Source organism: Podarcis pityusensis (assembly GCF_964106645.2).
Source record: "Podarcis pityusensis genome assembly, chromosome: 5".
In the NCBI taxonomy this organism is placed as follows: Eukaryota; Metazoa; Chordata; class Lepidosauria; order Squamata; family Lacertidae; genus Podarcis; species Podarcis pityusensis.
The window spans coordinates 41,572,687-41,593,731 of record NC_138032.1 but is presented as its reverse complement, the minus strand read 5'-3'; the positions used below and the strand labels follow the sequence as shown (position 1 = coordinate 41,593,731).

General features: G+C 45.3%; 1 long non-coding RNA gene across 1 annotated transcript; it reads left to right on the top strand.

Annotated features, from left to right (window-relative positions):
* The first annotated feature begins 7,895 nt into the window (after positions 1-7,895).
* On the top strand, positions 7,896-14,653 carry LOC308478624. Its single transcript, XR_013987195.1, has 3 exons — positions 7,896-7,962; positions 12,989-13,047; positions 14,164-14,653. It is a non-coding gene; the product is annotated as an uncharacterized lncRNA (long non-coding RNA).
* The last annotated feature ends 6,392 nt before the right edge of the window (positions 14,654-21,045 follow it).

Below are 21,045 nucleotides of genomic sequence, written 5' to 3'. Positions count from 1 at the left end.
TTTGGGAGATAATGTCAAGATTATTGAGGGAAGGGACCCACCAGCTGTCTGGGAGGCAGCCCAGTGCACACACACACCCCTGACTGCTCTGCGTCACACATGGATTCTGAAGAGCACATTCTGGAAGATGCTTGACTGGTTAGCTACAAACTGAGCCACTGCTTCCAAGAACACCTTCCCTTCAGGGACCATGCATAGGTGCTTCTGAAGCTCTCCCCCTACCAACCATTATACAGTGGTACCTCTGGTTACAAACTTAATTCATTCCAGAGGTCCGTTCTTAACCTGTTCTCATCCTGAGGTAAAGTTCTTAACCCGAGGTACTACTTCTGGGTTAGTGGAGTCTGTAACGCAAAGTGTTTGTAACCCAAGGTGTTTGTAACCTGAGGTATCACTGTACCCTACACAGGCTGTTTTTATGAGATTGCAAAGAGGAAACATGATCGTTCCACCATGCTGAGCTGTTAGAGCTGCAATCCATGTGCAAACTTTGTAGGGAGAAGAATATGGGAACATGACGACCTTAGTACTTGGAGATAATTCAAAACATGTTTTAAGATCTATTGTTGTTCTCCATAATAATAGACTTGCTGAGAGTAGAAGGGGCTATCTCATTGCATGTAAAGCACAGCATATTTCTGTTAATTCTTGGATTGCCACCATTTGTCACAACTGTTTGGAAGAACTACTTTGAAACTAGCCCTCTCCAGATGTCCTTTTCTAAACATGTAAAGGAGTCAGTGGGAACGTTTGGAGTTAGCCCCACCTCAATGATGATGATGATGATGATGATGACGACGATGACACACATGCCAGCAATGCTCCACAGTCAATGCAATATAAGCTTGATCAGAACAAGGCCACTTCAATATGTGTAGGGTTTTTTCCATTGAGACAGAAACCCTGACCAGTTGGGGTTCACATTCTCATGTTAGAAACCCTCTACATGTGTAGAAGATGTCCAGCTTCAGGCTAAGTCAACCACACACCTTTCATTTTTATGCTTTTAAAATTTTATTAAATTTTATTTTAATTGTTATAAGTCTTCCTGGGTGATTCCAATGCATTAAGAAAGAAAGGGGTATCCTCAGTAAGTAGCTAGAAAATTGAGAAGCTTGCTTCAAAACACATCCTCAGTTCTCTGATGGAGAAGCATCAGAAAAGCAAAATATTCTTACCTTTTTTCTGAATGTGAATCTTTCAGAGAACTGTAGGTAGGACCAGGGAGTCATCTTTTCCTAAAACATGGATGATGCACAAGTCCTCTGGAACTCTTTGGTCCACATCCTTCTTTCTGCACTGGGGAATGAGGAATGAAGAACCCTGCCTTAGGAAGAGACTGATCTAGCCCAAGTGAATTAGTTCTGTGTCTATCCTGCCCTTCATCTAAGGAGTTTGAGGCAGCAAAGTCACCAATGAGAGCCTAATCGGTGAGTAGAGAATTAAACCTGGGCCTTCCCAATCATTTATTTGACATCCTGATCACTACACTAGTTTAGTTGTCCTCTGTTCTCTTCTCAGTCTGTGATTTGATGTTTTTTATTAACTAAATCAAGTATTCATGATAAAGAAGGATCTTCTGCAGTCTCTAACACAATGTTGGTCATTACCCACATTCTGTGTAACAAATCGACCACCTTGTAGCTGTAAATATTCAGGCAAGCGTGGCAATATAATCTCCATTAACAACACACAGAGATAGGCAGTGAAATTGCCTCTTAGATGTACAAGCATGAAATTCCAGAGGAGAACAAGATAAAGAAACAAGTGTCAATGTAATTATGAAGAAGACCTCCAACTAATGGCTGTGAAGGGCACATTAGCAGTACACAATGAGGAAGTAATACGGTGCCAAGGGGCATTCTATAGCCCTAGTCATTTGGTACATTAAATGTATGTCTCTACAGTGGCTAGAGTAACAGAAAGATGCCAAGAAGCAGAAAATCCCAAACACAATGAGAATTTGAACTGAATACACTATCATGGCTGGCGTTTGTTTGGTTTGCTTGTTTACTCTTCATTGTATCATACAGCTAAGCAGTATACCTGGTGAAAAGTTGTACAATTCATTAGCAAAAGAAGAAGAAAAACACTCTCTGATGTGAGTTTCATATTTTCCAAAGTCAAAGTATTTGAAACAAGTTGTTTTTGTTAAAAACAACATGACTGAATTTGTTTAAAACCAGCCAAATGCGAATGTTAAAGGCTGCCTACACAATATACCTTTAAAGTACATTCAAAACACATTCTTTCCCCCAAAGAATCCTGAGCGCTACAGTTTACCTCTCATAGAGTTACAATTCCCAGCAGCTCTTTAAATAACTACAGTGACCAGAGTTTTTTGAGGAATGTCTTACATGTGCTTTAAAAGTATAGTATGTACCCAGCCAGAGTAAGGCCTGACTTTACACATTGTTAAGACGGTCACTGCTGCTGGCGGCATGAATAAGTGGTCATTCCTTAAAGCCCAGTGTAAATGATATACGGTATTTTCACTAATCCTAAAATATCTGAAGGAACAGCTTACTATCCTTATAGAAACTGAGACAAATGTGGCCTTCAGCACATCCTTCTCCAAAAGATGGTGCCAGCAAGGAGGGAGAGAGCATCTGAACATCTCATACAAACACACACACACACCACACACACACACACACACACACACACACACACACACACACACACCACACACACACTTCTCCATCCATTGTTCAGGCAAGCATTGTCACTGTCCAAGGACATTCCAGCCAGGCAAAAGCACTCAAGGAGGCTGCAGACCAGGAGTGAAGCCTGGGGAGAGAGTGTGGCTTTGAGAGAGTCCTGAGGGCCAGACATCAGATCTAAGGTTCCACAGCCCTGTTCTCAGCAGCTTATTTTACAGTTTAGGCCAGGGGTCGGCAGACTTTTTCAGCAGGGGGCTGGTCCACTGTCCCTCATACCTTGTGGGGGGCCAGACTATATACTGGGGGAAAAGAATGAATTCCTATGCCCCACAAATAACTCAGAAATGCATTTTAAATAAAAGCACACATCCCACTCATGTAAAAACACACTGATTCCCGGACCGTCTGTGGGCCGGATTTAGGAGGTGATTGGGCCAAATTCGGCCCCCAGGCCTCAGTCTGCCTACCCATGGTTTAGGCAGCTTCCTATTCACCTTGCCTGAAGCCTCTTTTGACTTTGGCAGAGCAAGCCCAGGCTCTTAATGCAGGGCCTGCGTCTCCATCGGCTGAGTGACTCAGTCTCATTCCTAGAGCTTCACTCAGCGCTCCTCAGCCTCCTTGAAGGAAACACCCATGTCTTCCCTTTGTCTGACGAGACGAGATGCTGCATTTGGCCAATTGCTGGCAGAGATTGACAAGAGTATGTCAGCAAGCCCAACTTTTCATTCAGCCACAGGAGAGAGGCCCCCAGGCTATCATCCCAGACAAGCAGAGTCATGCCCTGCTCCTACCACAAAGTGGGAACGCTCTGCTCACTGGCATATATATATATATATACCATGCTCGGAGGAATATCCCTGCCTACCATTCAGGGGAGAAGACACACCCTTTCCATTGGCAACCTAGATCATTCAGAGGGGGGAAGCTGGGCAAGGGGGAAGTGGTTGAAAATAGCAGCTCTCCCTCTCAGAACTTCACTATTCAAACTCTCCCATGTTAACGGCATGAAAGGACAGAGGAGAAAGCAGAGGAAAAACCCCAAACTGCTATGAATCTGAACTCTGACACATCTGATTTCAACTTGGGAAATGGAATAACAGAGGCTGCACACAGCAGAAGTTAAAATATCATCCTGGATAGCAAAGCAATTTGTGAAGAAGAAGTGGTTGTTGAGAGGTGTCTAGTGGGCATTGGAAAGGACAAATACGAGGTATGTTTCATTCAGATCAGACCTATAAACCCCTGGGGAACATGGAAACAAACAGGAAACAAGGCCTACAGTATTTTAAAAACAAACTGTATTTTTAAAACCAGAATGAATGTGGAAACAGCTCTGTACAAACAGTGAATTCTTGCACAGATTCAAAGGTGGAAAGTTGGTGGAAAGCCATTGACTGAACAAGATGCAGATGACTAGCTTGTTTAGGAAGCGTCTGCTAAGCAAGAACATTGTAGCATGGGATTAAATTAAATGCTCAGGTGCCTGACAGATGGGTCCTACTCTAGAGACAGGCATCATACACACAGGTAGGGATATAAGAAGCTGCTGTTTTCTGTTCTGTCTGAATTCATCTCATGAAGCACTGTTTCTATTCCACTGCAGTTCATCTTCCACCACAAATGACATTATTCATCTCCCTGTCCACCGCGGTGAAATTTTGTAACCTATGTAAATTACGGTACATAACTTATTTACACTGCTCTTACATTCTTCCACCCCATTCATTTCAATGCAAAGGAAATGCAATGCAAATAGAGGGGCATAATAAATTGTATATATCATTTGCAGACTGAAAGCAATAGCAGCAGCTAGTCATGATTATATTTTCTGGATTGATTTCCATTCCGGACATGGGACAAAGAAGTGAACACCAGCAATTTCCACCCCTGTTTTCATCGGAATTCTCTGACATCCCTAACCACAAATGCATGCAAGTGTCAGAGATGCAACTGTTATGCTCTTATCCTACTCAAGCTGAGATAGTATAATCATTTATCATTGCGCAGAAAGACATTGGCAGGTGCAGGGAAATTCAAAATGAGCCAGAAGGCAGGTTAGGGAATAGCAGAGGTAAGGAGCCTCTCCATATGCTGTTGGAATACAATCCCCATCACTCCTAACCATTGACCATGCCAGCTGGAGCTGATGGGAGCAGGAGTTCAACAACAGGTGGAACACAAGTTCCCCATCCCTGACTGAACTCAGTTGGATTGTGACGTAAACATGCACAGAACTGGGCTATTAGGCAGATAAATATTTAGCAGAATGAAACTGAATTCAGTGAGTGAATCACAGAAGGTTGGCCTCTAAAGAGAAGGTCTGTAAATCTGAGATTGCCAAATCAGACTCTGGGTCCAGGAACTGACAGTTCTGTTAGTCTCTGTGAAGATATATAGTGAAGTAAAACAAAGGGCATGCCCATAAATAAGCATGGAGGGAGGAAATCATTCTGACTGCCATTCACCAGAGTCTTGAGTATTAAAGTTATACGTTTAATCTACATAAAATGTTGTGTTTGAATGCACTGTATTTAAAATGCTATAATGGAAGTTTACCTTAGGCCAGGCATGGCCACTGGTGGAGGAAGAGGAGTGCAGAGGAAGAGTACCGCCCCTGACAGCGCAACCCCAGTGGGGTGCCGTCGCGGCTGCCCACCCCCCCGTGCTGGGTTCCACGCCCCCAGGATGCGCGCCAGCCCCGCCTCCACCTGCTTTCCACCCCCCGGTCCCAGAGCATGAAGCTCCGCCACTGGGCATGGCCAAACTTGGCCCTCCAGATGTTTTGGGACTACAATTCCCATCATCCCTGACCACTGGTCCTGTTAGCTAGGGGTCATGGGAATTGTCATCCCAAAACATCTGGAGGGCCAAGTTTGGCCATGCCTGCCTTAGGCAAAAAGGTTCCACTCTGGCAAATGCGTCAAAGAAAGCATTTCCCCATTAGAGTGAGATAAGCTACCTGATGACTCATCTCTGGAGACAGGAGCTGCAGTGCGCTCACAGCAGGAAGCTGAAGCTTGAGAAACTGTGTGTGTGGCTGCTTGGAGATGGCAGGTAGAAGCAGCGGGTTGCAGAGATGTTCTGCAATGATGAGCAAGCTTAGGATTTCCCTCTGGGACCAGAAAGAGAAAAATTTACTGAACCTAATAAAGGACAACCTCATTGCTTGCTTGCAGTGGATTGCTTTGTTATTTCGTAACATGTATCATATTGTAAATAGTATTTAAGACTGTTTTGCAGTAAAGCTTGGAAGCGCATTCTTGCAGTGGAAAGAATTCCAGATCAGGGATTTCACTGAACAACTCTAACACTGAGCAGCTGCCATGAGTGCTCATCATTCTAGACGCCCAGCAGAATTTCATTCTACTCACCTGCCAGATCCCAGCGGCTGGAGAAAGAAAAGAACTGAGCTGGTTCTGCTCATTGTACCTGAACAGAGGTGAGGAACTTCAATCCTGGGGGCCAGATGTGACCCTCCACACCTTTCTATCTGGCTCTTGAGACTCAAACTCCACCTGAGACACATCACCTCCATCCAGGCATCATCCCTCACCAGCCCTACTTTTTGCCTGACTGAAATGTCCCCTTGAACTCTGATGATGCCTCTTGGTTGCCTTGAGGCAGGGTAGAGAGGGGTGTGTGAAGAAACTGCCCTACTTTACAAAGGTAAAATTTGCATTAGTTACTTTGCTCATTTTTGCCACACATGGGCCCTGGAAGGCTGCCGCAATGAAAATGTGGCCCTCAGTTTGAAAAAGGATCCTCACCCCAGTCCTGGAGCTATAACTTGTTGTCTTTTTTTCCCAAGACACAGACACCCTAAGAGACCTTTCCATCTCAACTGGCAGACATCTCAACTTTCTAAAGGTTCTCAAACAGCAACATATGCAGCTTGCAGTAGAATTGCAGAGGAAAAAAGAAACACACGAAGAAGAAACATTGAGCATCAGAGCAAAAAGCAAAGGGTGGGCAGTATTAATTTGCAACAGAAGGAATTTTTGCATTATATGAATTGTTGTGAGCTGTTCATGGAAGCCACCTTGAGGCTTTGTTAGAAAAGCAGGGTGAGATTTGGTTTTACTTAATCATCTTGAAACAAGAATGGGAAAGGCAACTCATGGCCCATCTCCTGGGACAGCTGCATCTCCATCACCATGTGCCACGCCTACCATGCGGCCTATTATTCTGTGAAAAGGGATGGAGCAGTGCTGCAATCAGTCCTGGCATTGTAAAATGGTGTTTAGCTGTTGTAGCTGAGACTGGCCCTCAATTCTACCAGCACCAACTCCTGGAGTGCTTTTGCAGGGGAAAAGATCAAATTTAAGGGGAAATGATTTTGTGGTCTCAGATAAAGTCCGTATGAATGCATGGCCCTTTCATAATTACAGCATGTTGTGGGAAACCCATTTAATGTACAGCTGCGCTGTAAGGTGCACAGGGTGATAAAGGAACTGAGGACCCTGTTTCCTCTGTTTGGGCTGATGGATTGGACTCCCTGCCTCCAGGGCTGAGTCAGCCAAAGTAAAGGCAGGGGAGGATAAGGGTATGGCAGCGCACTGTTCCATTGGGAGCAAAATTCATCTTGCAGTTTCCTTGACAGATGAACTCTGTCCACGATACCAGGACTCAGAGACCGGCGCTCCCTGTTCGACAGAAGACCGCTGCACCAGGGAGGGATTGTCATTGACAGCCATTAAACAATAGAGAGTATTGGCTATTTATTTTCTAAATAAATCAGCACGCCCTGGAAAGAGGTAATTTAGAGCATGCCCTTCCCGAATCCTGGCTGTCCCTTCAGCTGCCATCAGGCTCCAGAGAAACAGCAGCAAACTCTCACGCAAACAGCCTATTAAAAAGGCCTGTCAGAGGCACCTTGACCTGCAGACTCGCTCTGGTCCTCAGCTCCCCAGCAGCCCTCCCCTCACATGATGTATTTCCCTTGCCATTTTTAGAGCTGCATTATGTTCGCTGCAGGAAACAGCCTCTTCCTTCTTATAAACACAGGCCTGGGTAACTGACCAGCAGCCCTGCCACTCCACAGCCACTCTCCGCCCATCCATCACATCTTGCTGTCACCCTGGCAACATTTCTCTCGGATCGGTCCAGCTCCAGAGATAGGGGGGGGGGGAAGCAGCCCGATTCCAGCCTGCTGACTAATTCCTTGGAAACTCCTAGATAATACAATGAGAAATTCTTTCCAATGGCTTCTAGAATGTCCCTGGAAGGTCACCCAAAGGTTGGTGCAAGGACACGGCGGCTGATTTCCATTCTGTCAGCAGGATTTGGGCAAAGTGCATTCGTGGGTGAAACCATGTTTGTTTCCTTTCGTACAGGGGTGCCCTGCTATGTTCCCAATTAGCTAATTTATGAGGACCCCCTATTTTTCAAAAGACAAGCCACGGACCTCCTGGACTTTTGAAAATTTTGATAACTTTATGGGAGTTACCTCTGCAAAGCAATGTTTTGAACAAAATGTGGGGTGGCCCCTAATAAGCAACGGATTTTAGGTATACAGTGGTACCTCGGGTTAAGTACTTAATTCGTTCCAGAGGTCCGTTCTTAACCTGAAACTGTTCTTAACCTGAGGTGCCACTTTAGCTAATGGGGCCTCCTGCTGCTGCCACACGATTTCTGTTCTCATCCTGAAGCAAAGTTCTTAACCTGATGTACTATTTCTGGGTTAGCGGAGTCTGTAACCTGAAGTGTATGTAACCTGAAGCGTATGTAACCCGAGGTACCATTGTACTAAAAAACAGAGTAGGGCTGAGTGATACCTGGTTTTCAACATTGTGATGTATCAGCAGCTAAACTTGATATTCTGAAATATCACGATGCCTGAAATTGGAGATCAGGTGTGGGGATGAGGGAAGGAGCAGCCGCAGAGATCGGATGGGTGCGAGGAGAAGAGGAAGTGGAATCACCTCCATTGCATGGATTGAGTGGGAGTGGCAGCCAGTGCTGGCAGTCAGGGCCGTAGCTAGGGGGTGGTGAGGCAAGGGGTGTGTGCAAAATCAGCCTTAAAATATGTCCAGAAATATGTCTATAAATAAAAATATTGATTATTGCCTCATAAGAAAAAGTTTTAAATGGAGGGTGAATTGAATGGGGGGGGGTGGAGGAGAGGCGGAAAGAAGAGCTAATTTGTCAGTGGCTAGGGGGGCGCAATCTGGACAGTTCTGCCAGGGGCGCAAGATCACCTAGCTACTGCTTTGGTGGCAGCTGGTGAAGGTGCAGATCCACAGTAGCTGCTGCTGCTTTCATGTGGACTTTGAAAAGCTGCTCCACCTCCATGCCAGGGGAAGGTAGTGCCATGGTGCCTTAAAGTGAGGGTGATCAGCTGCCATGTTCTCCCTCATCATGAGGGGAAGGGAGCACCTCGCAATGGGCTGCCCTGTTTTCCCTCAGTGTGAGGGAAGGCAGCTCAGATCAGCAGCATTATCAGCTGAGATAATACTGCGATATCAGCGATACCTTGAAATTGGCTGCCCTGCTCTCTCTCATACGAGGAACAATATATCGCTGCATATTGACTGGTCAAAATCGTTATCATTGTGTGATTTCAAAACCAATTTTGGCCAATATATTGAAAAATTGCAAGGCGCTAAAACAGACCATAAAATTTGTGATATTACCGTGCAGAAATGACAAAAACTAGTTGGGGGGAGGAAAGGGATGGGGCCGCAGACTCCCTGGGTGCGTTCTGCAGACCCCCAGAGGTCCCCAGACCCCTAATTGGGAACCACTGGTGTCCACAACCAAACAGCCAGTGACTTTCACACAAGGATTTGTCCTTGTAGTGCAGGTTTCTGACTTCTGAAAAAATACAAGATTTTAAATTCCCATGGCATAAGGTGGGGTGGATGGGTTGGGGGAGAGAGACTACTGACTAGTTACAGAAGCACCTTAACCTCATGGAGAGGTGAGATGTACCAATGTTAGGAAACTGAGCTCAACCAGGGCCAGACGGCTTCACAGCAGAATTCTATAAGAAATTCAAAGAACCCTTGATGCCCTACATGACCCGCCTATTCAACGACATCATAAAAGGGGGCCCCATCCCCAAAACCTGGACCCACTCCAAAATAGTCTCCATCCCAAAACCACTAAAAGACAGCCTCAAAGTAGAATCATACCGCCCAATCTCATTAATAAACCAAGACTACAAGATATTCACATCAATCTTGGCCAACCGCCTAAAAATCTTCCTACACAAGTTAATAGACCCAGACCAGACTGGCTTTGTCCCTGGCCGCAATATAACAGACCCCATCAGGAAACTACTGAACCTGATCGAACACAGCAAGGCAACCAAACTCCCATTGACAATTATGTCCCTAGACATCCTCAAAGCCTCAAAGCCTTTGATTGCTTAGAGTGGAAATACATATTAGCAGTACTAACTAACATGAAATTTGGCCCCAACTTCCTACAAATCCTCAAACAAATATACTCCCAAGCCTCAGCAAAATGCAGAACTAACAATATGGATTCTAACACTATAGCTATCCAAAGAGGCACGAAACAAGGATGCCCACTGTCTCCCTTCTTATTTATCCTGGCTCTGGAACCCCTAGCAATCCGCATCCGAGCAGCCACAGACATCAAGGGAGTGGAAATAAAAGGCAGAACCTATAAATTAGGGCTCTTTGCAGATGACCTAATGGTCACAACACCAGACCCCATAAGCACAGCAACCTCCCTAATCAGAGAACTCAACACATTTGCAATGGTGTTGGGCCTACAGGTAAATTTTACAAAGTCAGAAGCTATGTGCTTCAACACCCCTCCTCACACCCAAAAAGAACTCATGAAGGTCACCAAAATAAAACTTTGCCACACCAAGTTCAGATACCTAGGTGTACAAATAACCAGAAACCTCAATAAATTGTACCTCCACAACTACAAGCCCCTGTGGCGACAATTTAACAAAGACCTAAAGAGATGGAATAACATGAACTTCACTCTCTCAGACAAAATAGCCATGATCAAAATGATCACACTCCCAAAACTAACCTACCTATTCCAAACCCTCCCAATCTGGATCCCCTCAACCCAACTTCGCAGTTGGCAGAGAAAACTACACTCTTTCATCTTCTCACATAAAAAACCAAGAATAAGCCCCAAATACCTGCACCTCCCCACCTCAGAAGGAGGATGGGGAATCCCCAACACAGAAGCATATTACAATGCCAACCAAATACGCCACATAATCCCATATATACTAGAAGATGAGACAAAACAATGGGTACACCTAGAGAGGGACACAATTGAAAACACCTGCACCACAACATACCCACTCCTCCCAAACAAACTAAAGAAAATTCCCACAACACTTAACAGGTACACACAGACCATGCTCAAAGCATGGAAAACACAAATAGGCAAACTATCCCCAACCCCATCCCCACTAATCCCCCTGGCGTACCACCCATTATTCCACCATGCAGCACAAAACCTCAAGATAAAAACCTGGCGAACCAAAGGCTTATATCGCCTAATAGACTTTTATAAAAATAACAAACCCTTGTCAACACAAGAAATACAAGACAAACTAGAAGACACCCAAATGCCCTGGTTAACACAACACCAACTACATGCCCTCTTAAACAACCCAACAGTAAAATCAGCAGCAACTAGGCCCCTGACAACCTTCGAAAACCTCCTCCTAACAACAAAGGGAAACGGTAAAGGGATGGTATCCGCAATATACAAAATACTACTCCAAAATCCTGTAAATCCCCTAGACGCAATCAAAAAACAATGGGAGAATGACATAGGCTATGAGATTAACCCCACTCAATAGACCAGAATGTGGTCTAAACCACCCTTTAAATCCATATCAACGAAAAGAAAAGAACTCACACTGAAACTCACCTACAGGTGGTACCTAACACCAAGGAAACTAGCGCTAATACACCCAGGAACCTCACCAAAATGCTGGAGAGGGTGCACCTCCACAGGCACATACCTCCACATGTGGTGGGAGTGTCCCAAAATCCAACTATTCTGGACAACAGCCATACAAGAAATATGTAAAATAACTAAGCAAGTAATAGACATCACCCCAGAATTGGCCCTACTAAACATCTTCCAAGACAACAATGCCCATTTACACCACAAAGAACTCATAACCCACCTGCTCTCAGCAGCCAGAAACACCATAACCAGACACTGGAGAGACCTGTCAGGAGTAAGCATGGACCAATGGTACCAAATAGTATGGGAAACAGCCCTACTAGAAAAATTAACTAATAAACTGAAACTGACACGGGGACAAACAGAAGAAGACGCCTTCACCCCGGTATGGCTCCCCTTTATCACATACACAGCCCAACAGGACAATGACAATAATCCACCAACAGCATACAACTCAATATGGCTAACCTGATCCAAAACACCCACCCACCTCACTCACACACGAAAACAAAGATCACCACAGCCAATCACAAGCAAACAATCACACCCTAGGCCAACCCCAACCTCTCTCACCACCAAAGGAACACAAGTGAACAACACAAGCAACGCTGACACCAAACTCTACATACATTAAACATAATAGAAACACCGCCACCCGACCCCACCCCCATCCATCTTCCCTCTCTCCACCCCCCCTTTCTTTTTTCTTTCTTTTTTTCTCCCCCTAATGCCTCAACAAATGAAACGGATTTGTAAAAATGTTACATGAAAAAAAAATACGAGGCACTACACTTCTGTAAAACAAGAAAATCCTTAATAAAATATTTTTTTTAAAAAAGGAAACTGAGCTCAAGGAGAAACAAAGTGGGGATGCAGTAGGAAAAATTGAGAGAAATAAAGCAGAATGGAATGAGAAGTTAATGGCATAAATAAGAGCAAAGCCACTTTAAAAAGAGAAAGGCCATAACTCTGTACCATGTTTTGTTCCCAGAAGTTGGTTGTGAGCAAAAATGTTGTTTGCTGATATTCTAGGGCAGCGATAACCAATGTGGGGTCCCACAGATGTTCCTAGAATACAGCTCTCGTCAGCCCCATCCAGCATGGCCAATGGGCAGGGTAACGGGAGTTCTAGTTCACAGCAGCTGGAGGGTACCATGTTGACTACATCTGTCTAAGGGCCACCGATCAAAATGTCTACTATATGGGAGTTTGCTCTTGTAACCAACACATTTAAAGTGACATGGAAAGCTACTGATGTCTTCTTCACCACTGAAAACTACTTTGTATGGCAGGAAAGCATAAATATTATATGCAGTTTTTCAGAAGGTGATGAAAACAGAGAACAGTGAGCTGCAAGTTTCTCAGAAACGCGTATTTCCTCTTACCTTTGTCCTTTATATTGTCTGCAGGGATCCTTCACATCCACAATGTATCCGAAACGATTCCCAGGAAGTGGCACGTAATGTTGGTCTGTTTATACTGCAAATTAAATTTAGCTACCTTCTCTTCTGCATGACAAACAATTCCTCGGGCTTTCAAGCTTCACAGCCTGAGAGCCAAACCATGACTAGGATCTCCCACTCTTAAAAAAAGATATTAATAGTAGCTTCTCTCTGCACTGTTTTCTCAGTGTTCAAAATACAGCCGTTACTCCAGGTCATGCTCGTACATGACTTGAGCGGGTGGATGTACACAGAATGGAAGGGTTGCCTTCTTGTTTCTGTTAGGGCTCCTGTGCATTTTACAGCTGCATGACATTCTGCAGGTGAAGCCTTCCCCATCATGCTCCCTAGTGAGGATGGCTGGACATGTTGACCTTTCTCGTGCTTGCTGGGGCTGATGGGAGTTGTAGTCCAATGCCATCTGGAGGACACCAGGTTGGTGAAGGCCGCTGTAGAGCAACAGAGCCCTTCAGTTGTATAAACTTAAATTTCCCTTTCAGAAAATAGTGATGATTGAGAGGTGGCCTCCTTGTTGTTTTTGCTGCAAGAAGCTAGCCCAGATATCCCCCTGGAAATAAATAAATATGCCACTGAGCTACAGCCCTTTCCCAATCATAGGGACCACCTTCTTTCACTATTCTGAATGTGGCAACACTCTTGGTAGTCACCTGAGGTCCTTCTCTGTATCTCCTGCACCCTGACAATTTAGGCAAGTGGGTACACAGGACAGGGACTTTTCAAGCCATTGCCTCTGGCCTTTTAACTTACGCAGGTCTGGCCTTCCAGCATTATGTCAAAACATTTTTGTTGTTGTTCAGGAAATTTTTCTTTTTGTCAGCTGCATTATTTATTGCTTAGCATTCTTTCTTTCCTTCTTCCTGCTGTTGATTTTATTTTTATGATGATTTTTATTGTGTTTCATTGTCTCATTGTTTTTACATCTGGTTTTGTGTATGTGTATGTGATGGTGTGAGCCTGTTTAGATAAATAAATAATGGGCCAAAACAGCCACTTACAAGCCTGATTTGTCCGTAGACTTTTCATATGCCCCTCTTAAGCATCTGGAGCCAACCATAGACTGTGTATTATGTTGCTGCTGCTTCAACGGCCCTTCCCTTCACACTTACCTGTGCTATTTTCAGCTGGGATTCAACCACATACCATCAAATCCAGGTTGCACAATTAAAGCCAACTGGGGGTCTTGCACAAGAAACATGCTTCACCGAAAGATAGGATGTCTTGTAATAAGGAAAGTGATGGGGAAATGCACTGGAAAACGCTTTGAAGCAACATCATTTTAACGCCTTACAAACAAATCAGAGTGAATCCTCTTTAAATAGCCAACATCATCTACCCTTCCTGCAAACAAATCAAGATGGATGCTCAATAGACAGGACGTCTGGAAGCACCAGCTAGAGGAATCAGGACTATAGTTGCCTCGTGAGAAAGAATGATGGGCAGAAGGACCATGGAGGCAGAAAATACTCTCCAGCCGTCTCCAACTTCTTCAAGAGAAGAGAAAGGCAGAGTCTCTGAAGCAGCCCCTGGCAGAGAACCCACCAACTACTGTACACACAGCAAACTAAGCTGTGCATTTTATTGAACAATAAAACACTCACCAGGTCATTTACATTTTTATTGGTTGAAATTCCCATCCTTTCCCCCCCACTCTGACACATGCAGACACTTTTCTTCCAGTGGTTTCAACAAACTGGTGCCAAAATCAGCCTAGTTCAGTTTACCCCTTCCATGCAAATTGCAGGGTTCCCCTTGCTCCCCCTAAGGCTGCTGCTGTGTACCTATTAGCCCACCCACCACCGCTGAGTTCCTGTAAAACTGAATGAACGGCATAAATTCTGCGAATGCTGCCTTGCCAGGCAAGAGAGATGCAGCAATGGGGAAAGCTGACTCAGTTGCCTGCTATGCAGCTGTTGAAAGCACAGAGTCCTTACGTTGGCTGCTGTCACTCAACTCACATCAACCATTTCTCATAGGCCTCCTAACTTCCAGCACTTGGTCAAGGCCGGTGAATGCTGAGTGAGCAGCAGGCAGCTGGGTCCTCGCGTATTGTAGTGTGCTTTATGGGAACTGAGCCTCAGACACTGGAGAGCTGTGATCTAACAAGCTGCTCAGATGTGATTTACGAGCAACCCTCTTTCAGAAGAGGAATAGTCTTAACGGGCTTTTAACAGTCTGTAACTGGGAGGCTGCATGGAGCTTGCATATACAACTGGCATGAAATATTCCATATAAAATCAGCCAGCAGCGGCTCCCTGGTGCAGGCATTTCCTACCCTGCTTTGACTCAACAACGTGACCTTTTCGCACTCCTGTAATTGGATTTTGAGGACAGCTTTTACACATCAGCTCTGCCCACCGTCACTAATGTTATTGCAACCACCCTTAAAAGCTCCCTGCTCTAAGCCCTATTCAAAAATTTCTAAAAATAAACCCTTAAAAATAAGGACATTCCCAGCCACCACAAATAAATCGGATTCAATCTGACATGCATTTTCCCCTACAAGCTTCTTATTGCATTTTCCAGTTTGCGCAGTCCAAGGTGAGCAAAGAATCAGTCAATTGAGGAACTGAGAGGGTTGATGAAACATATCTACTGCTGGGAGACTCTCTTCCTTAAACAAAGTCTCTCTCTGTCCCCCTCACCCCAACTTGGCTTTCTTTCTCCTTTCTTTTCTTTTCCCTTTTCTCTGGGATGTGGTTTGAGGGTGGGTGGGATGCAGGTTTATCCTCTTCTGGAAAGGATATTGGATGTATGCTTATTTTTTATTTATTGCATTTATATTTCACCTTTTCCTCCAAGGAACTCAAGGCGGCCTTCATTGTTCTTCCCCCTCCCCATTTAATCACCACAACTGCCCTGTGAGATAGGTTAGGGCTGAAAGGCTAAAAGGGGATTCTATATTTATACTTGTTTTCACTCAGGCCTTGAGTTTGCCTTTCTTAGTCCACACCTTGCACTCTGCCAATCAAAGTCTTGAACTTTTTTGAATCTGGGCTTATGTTCTCTCCAAGCTCAGCATGGAAGATGCATTGGGGGCCACAGCAAAGATAACTCAGTAGAAGATGCAGTTGTGCCATGTGGATTTTAAAAGATAGCACAGCAGTGCCAATGGATTCTGGTACTGAGGAATTTGCTACCCCGTTGCCTGCTCTGCAGAAAGTGATATTTCCTTATCCATCAAGGAACTGATATGCTTGGAGACACCCTGGTTTGCCTTTCCTGGCCTTGCTGTTCCTGTGCTTTTTCACTAATGACCAAAGGAGGTGAGCCAGAACTACCAGAAGGAAGAATTAAAAGTGGCGTAAAGCTGAGCCAAATGTTGAAGGAAGAATATTAACCCCATTTTCCAACCCGTAAACCTCATAAGCCATTTCTGTAGTGGCTCCCAGCTTGTGAAATGCTCTCCTCAGGGAGTCTCGCCTGGTACCTTCCTTACATATATTTGGACGCCAGGCAGAAACATTCCTCTTCTCCCAGGCCTTTGGCTAATTAAACCATATATGACCTTTTAAACTGTGGTGTGGGGTACTGTTTTTGTTTGTTACTATGTTATGTATTTTTTGTGTTTTTATATTGTAAACTGCCCTGTGATCCTTGGTTGAAGGGTGGTATAGGAATTTACTAAATAATGGTAATAATTTGCATGACCAGTAACATTAGTTTAGGAACAAAATGGATAAGGATTATTAGTATGTAAATTTGGTCTGATTTTTTAATTACCAGGAGCCAACATAAAGCAAATAAAGCTATTAGGAGCCATCTTAATTTCTGCTGGCTGAGCATTGACTGAGCCAGAGTGAGGGGGATTTACACTGCTGTATCTACAACTCAGTTGGGGTGAGAGACTTCTACGGGCATAGCCCCAGCTGAGCCCTGGCAAGACCGACCAAATCCAAACTGTCATCCCGACAGATCTTGGGTTTGGACTGTCCTGTGATTATCCTCAGTACTCAACAGATACACCCTCCTTTGTATAGGAATGAAATCAGTTTTATTTATTGTTTTACAACTGCTGAATGAGCTAAAGAAAGAGCCACAGTAATGAATCAAAGCATGGGCTTCTTCTCCCAACACAGCTCAGTTTAAGAAGCAGCTTCTTGGTCTGTAACTCCAGAGAAAGCAAGATCCTCCAAAATGCAAGGAGAGATCATCTCAGGGGGCCTAGGCAGGCTTGGGCATGTGCAACTGCTGCTTATCCCAAAGCCTTTAAAAGGCTGTGCCTTACGAAAGAGCTCATCTCACTTAACTCATCATATTGTACATTTCTAACATTTTCTAGAAGACTGCAGTGGCCTGAAAAGTTTGGTGGTTACGCTGAATAATTCTGCAGTTTGTGATCTCCATCCAGATCCAGACAAGAGAAAGGCCACTTGGTGTCATCTCCCAGGAAGGGATTTCCCATGTCATTGACTGTCCCTTCCCCAATGAGGTGTTAGGAAATGTCCAAATTGGAATGCTGTCAATGAATTTCAGAAAACTTGAGAGTGATTTTTCCGGAACTGATATCCTTCCAATTAGCATGAAGAACCGGCTAAGCATTTGGCCCGGGCTAGATATGCCTCAGTGTTCATTGAGTGGCCGTTCATGAGAAACTTGCGGGCTGCCTTAGGAGACCAAGGTACCATGTTACAAACAGACACATAAACACATTGTATGAGCTGAAGAGTCTATAGCAGGGGTTGGCAAGGTTTACCTCACCTGGGCCGGTTCACTCCAGTGGAGATCCCTCCGGCATCTGTGCAGACACAATTTACAGTGTCTGCACATGCACAGATGCGATTTTTGGCGCTGCGGAAGCGAGTCCCCATGCCATGCTGCCCCGTTTTAGCGCAGCGCATGGGAACTCGCCGAGCGAGTGGCTCAGTTCAGGGGCGGCTCATGGGCCAGTTAAATGACCTCTGTGGGCCGCTTGTGGCCCATAGGCCTTAGGTTGCCTACCCCTGGTCTATAGCAGCAGAAACCCTCAGGCTTATACAGGTTTTTCTTTCTTTAATGTTAAAATTGAACTGTCCTGGGTCCAGCAGTCATAACCCCAAAGCAATGGGACAGTGGGAATAGCCTTGCCACGTTGCACATGTACCGTAAGTTGTTTTAAATGTTTTTAACACTGTGTTTTAATAGTTGTAATCTGCCATGGGACCTAAGGATGAAGGGCAGGCAGATAATGATGGTAATAATGATGATGATGATGATGATGTAATGGGTTTACATATTTTCCCTGTCTTGTTAGTATTGCTAAGGAAAAGAGTATGATCCACTGACTTTTGTTGCTGCTGCTGTTCAGATGAGTGTATCCATAGGAATAATACAACAAGTAATGTTTAGCTCCTTTAAAAAGGTCAGTTCTTTTCATTAAAACAATCAATGCAGAAAGTTATAACATAGAGTCTGTGTGTGCATGTGTGTGTGTGTGCATGCATGATTGTGTGTGTATGTGTTGCTCCTTATCTGTGATAAAACAAAAATGAATAAATAGGTGATCCTGACATGTGACTATAGTTCAAACTGCATAAACCATTGCAATAAGTGGACTCATTTAGGAAATCAGTTGTCTAATTCGGCATTGGGGAAATGAGATTTCTCTGCAAAAGAAAGCAGTTGAGCAAAACAACTGAGTTGACTTGGAAATGGTTCTTAATCTTCTTACTGGTGCCAGGATCTGGATAGCATGAAACTGGGGGAGTGGGCTTAGTAGAATATGGAACATAGTAATATTGCCTAAATTAATATAGTACAGAAGAATGAGTGATAACAAGCAACTGAATGAGTTTGTGGAAAGGCGGATTTTATCTGTGATGTTTTGGAATAAAAATTTTCAGGACCATCTTCAATCTTGTCACTCCTTTGCTTTATTTTAATCACAAGCATAGATAACTTCTGCATAAATACAGACGTGTACGATTCCTTTTTAAAATAACAATGCAGAATGTTATGGTGCAGACTGCGTGTGAATTCTTCATTATCTGTAATAATAACGCAAAAACTGGTCAGCAGATGATCATGACATGTGACTACACTTCAAACTAAACTACAGTGGTACCTCGGGTTACATACGCTTTAGGTTACATACGCTTCAGATTACAGACTCCGCTAACCCAGAAATAGTACCTCGATTTAAGAACTTTGCTTCAGGATGAGAGCAGAAATCGTGCTCCGGTGGCGCGGCAACAGCAGGAGGCCCCATTAGCTAAAGCGGTGCTTCAGGTTAAGAACAGTTTCAGGTTAAGAACGGACCTCCAGAACGAATTAAGTACTTAACCCGAGGTACCACTGTACTGTAATAAATGGGCTGGTTTGGGAAATCAGGTTTCTAGCTCCGTGTTGGGAGGAATCAGATTTCACTGTAAAAGGTACCAGTTGGGGAAACTACGTTTTCCTCTTCTGCAATAACTAGGACAGAGTGAGGCTGCAGGTGATGTGAGGTAGGAAGTAGTGGCAGGAAGGTGTCGGGGGAATCAGCTGGTGTGTGCCTTGCGATCCGCTCTGTCTCAAAGAATTCTGGGCATTGTAGTTTGTTAAAGGCTGCTGGGATTGTAACTCTGTGAGGGGTAAACTACAGCTCAGAATTCGTTGCAGGTGGGGAATGTGTTTTAAGGGCATATATTTTTATTTATTAGTGTTACAACCCACCTTTCTCTTCCAAGGATCTCAAGGTGGTTCTACATGGTTCTCCTCCACCCCATTTCATCCTCACAACCTGTGAGGCAGGTTAGCCTAAAGGATGGTGATTGGCCCAAGGTCACCCAGTCCCAGATTACTCTCCCAGGTCATAGTCCAACGCTCTAACCATTATGCCACACTGGCTGTCCCCCTCCAGAGCCTGCGGTCGGTCCACATGACCAGTGTTCTCTGCGGAGGTGGCTGCCAGAGGGGCTGGACTGCCTGGCAGCGAAGGCGCCCACCCGAGGGCCTCCCTGGGCTTCGCAGCTGCTGCTGCTGCTGCTGCTGCCCCCCGTGGGCGCGTCCGCCCGGACGCTCCGTCCACATTCCCTCGTGAGGTTCCCACATAAATCAGCGCGGGCGGAGCGCCGGGAAGGGCACTTTCTCATCGGGCGCTGCTGACAGGCAACGACAAACAGACCGGCCTGAGAATAACCACGGCCCGGGCCGAGTTTACACAAGGGCAGGCGCTGTGTAAATATGGAGCCGGGATGGGAGGGAGGGAGGGAGAGCCAGCGCGCCGCCCGCTCCAGGCGAGGTCCTTAGACCCACTGGACGGGATGGGGGGAAAGAGGGGGCACGGGAAGGGAGGGGACGCTCCAATTTATCTCCTCGGGGGCCAGGGAGAGACAATTCCCCGACGGCTGTGGCCACGGAAGTGCAATGCATTAAAATCCAATGGGGCTCACTTGCTTCAGCCGGTAGGGACACGATCCAGCCCAAAGCAAAGGGCTTCAATCCGGCCTGGTCCATGGTCAGGGGTGATGAGAGTTGTGACTCTCCAGACGTTGCTGGACTCCAAGGCTGCCAGGCCACTGCTGCGCTTTCAGGGTGCGATCCTGTGCACGTTTACCTAGGAGTAAGCCCCTCTGAACTGAAGGTCCGGTGTGGTGGTAGACCAGGCATAGGCAAACTTGGCCCTCCAGATGTTTTGGGACTACAATACCCACCATCCCTGACCACTGGTTCTTTTAGCTAGGGATCATGGGAGTTGTAGTTCCAAAACATCTGGAGGGCCGATTTTGCCTATGCCTGTCATAGACTCCTTATTTGGAGGTTTTTGAACACAGGTTGGATGGCCATCTGCCATGGATGCTTTTAGTTGAGATTCCTGCATTGCAGAGGGTTAGACTAGATGACCCTGGGGGTCCCTTCCAACTCTGCAGTTCTATGATGTTATGATCCTCAGGCGACAACAGGTGGAAGCGTGCCTTGTTGGTGGTGGCCCCTGCCCTCTGGAGCGCCCCGTGCTTCTCGACGAGGAAAGCGCTGGGTGCTTCCGAAGTCCATTAAACACCTCCTCTCTGATTCTACAGCCCTCTGCTAATATTGATATCCGTTGT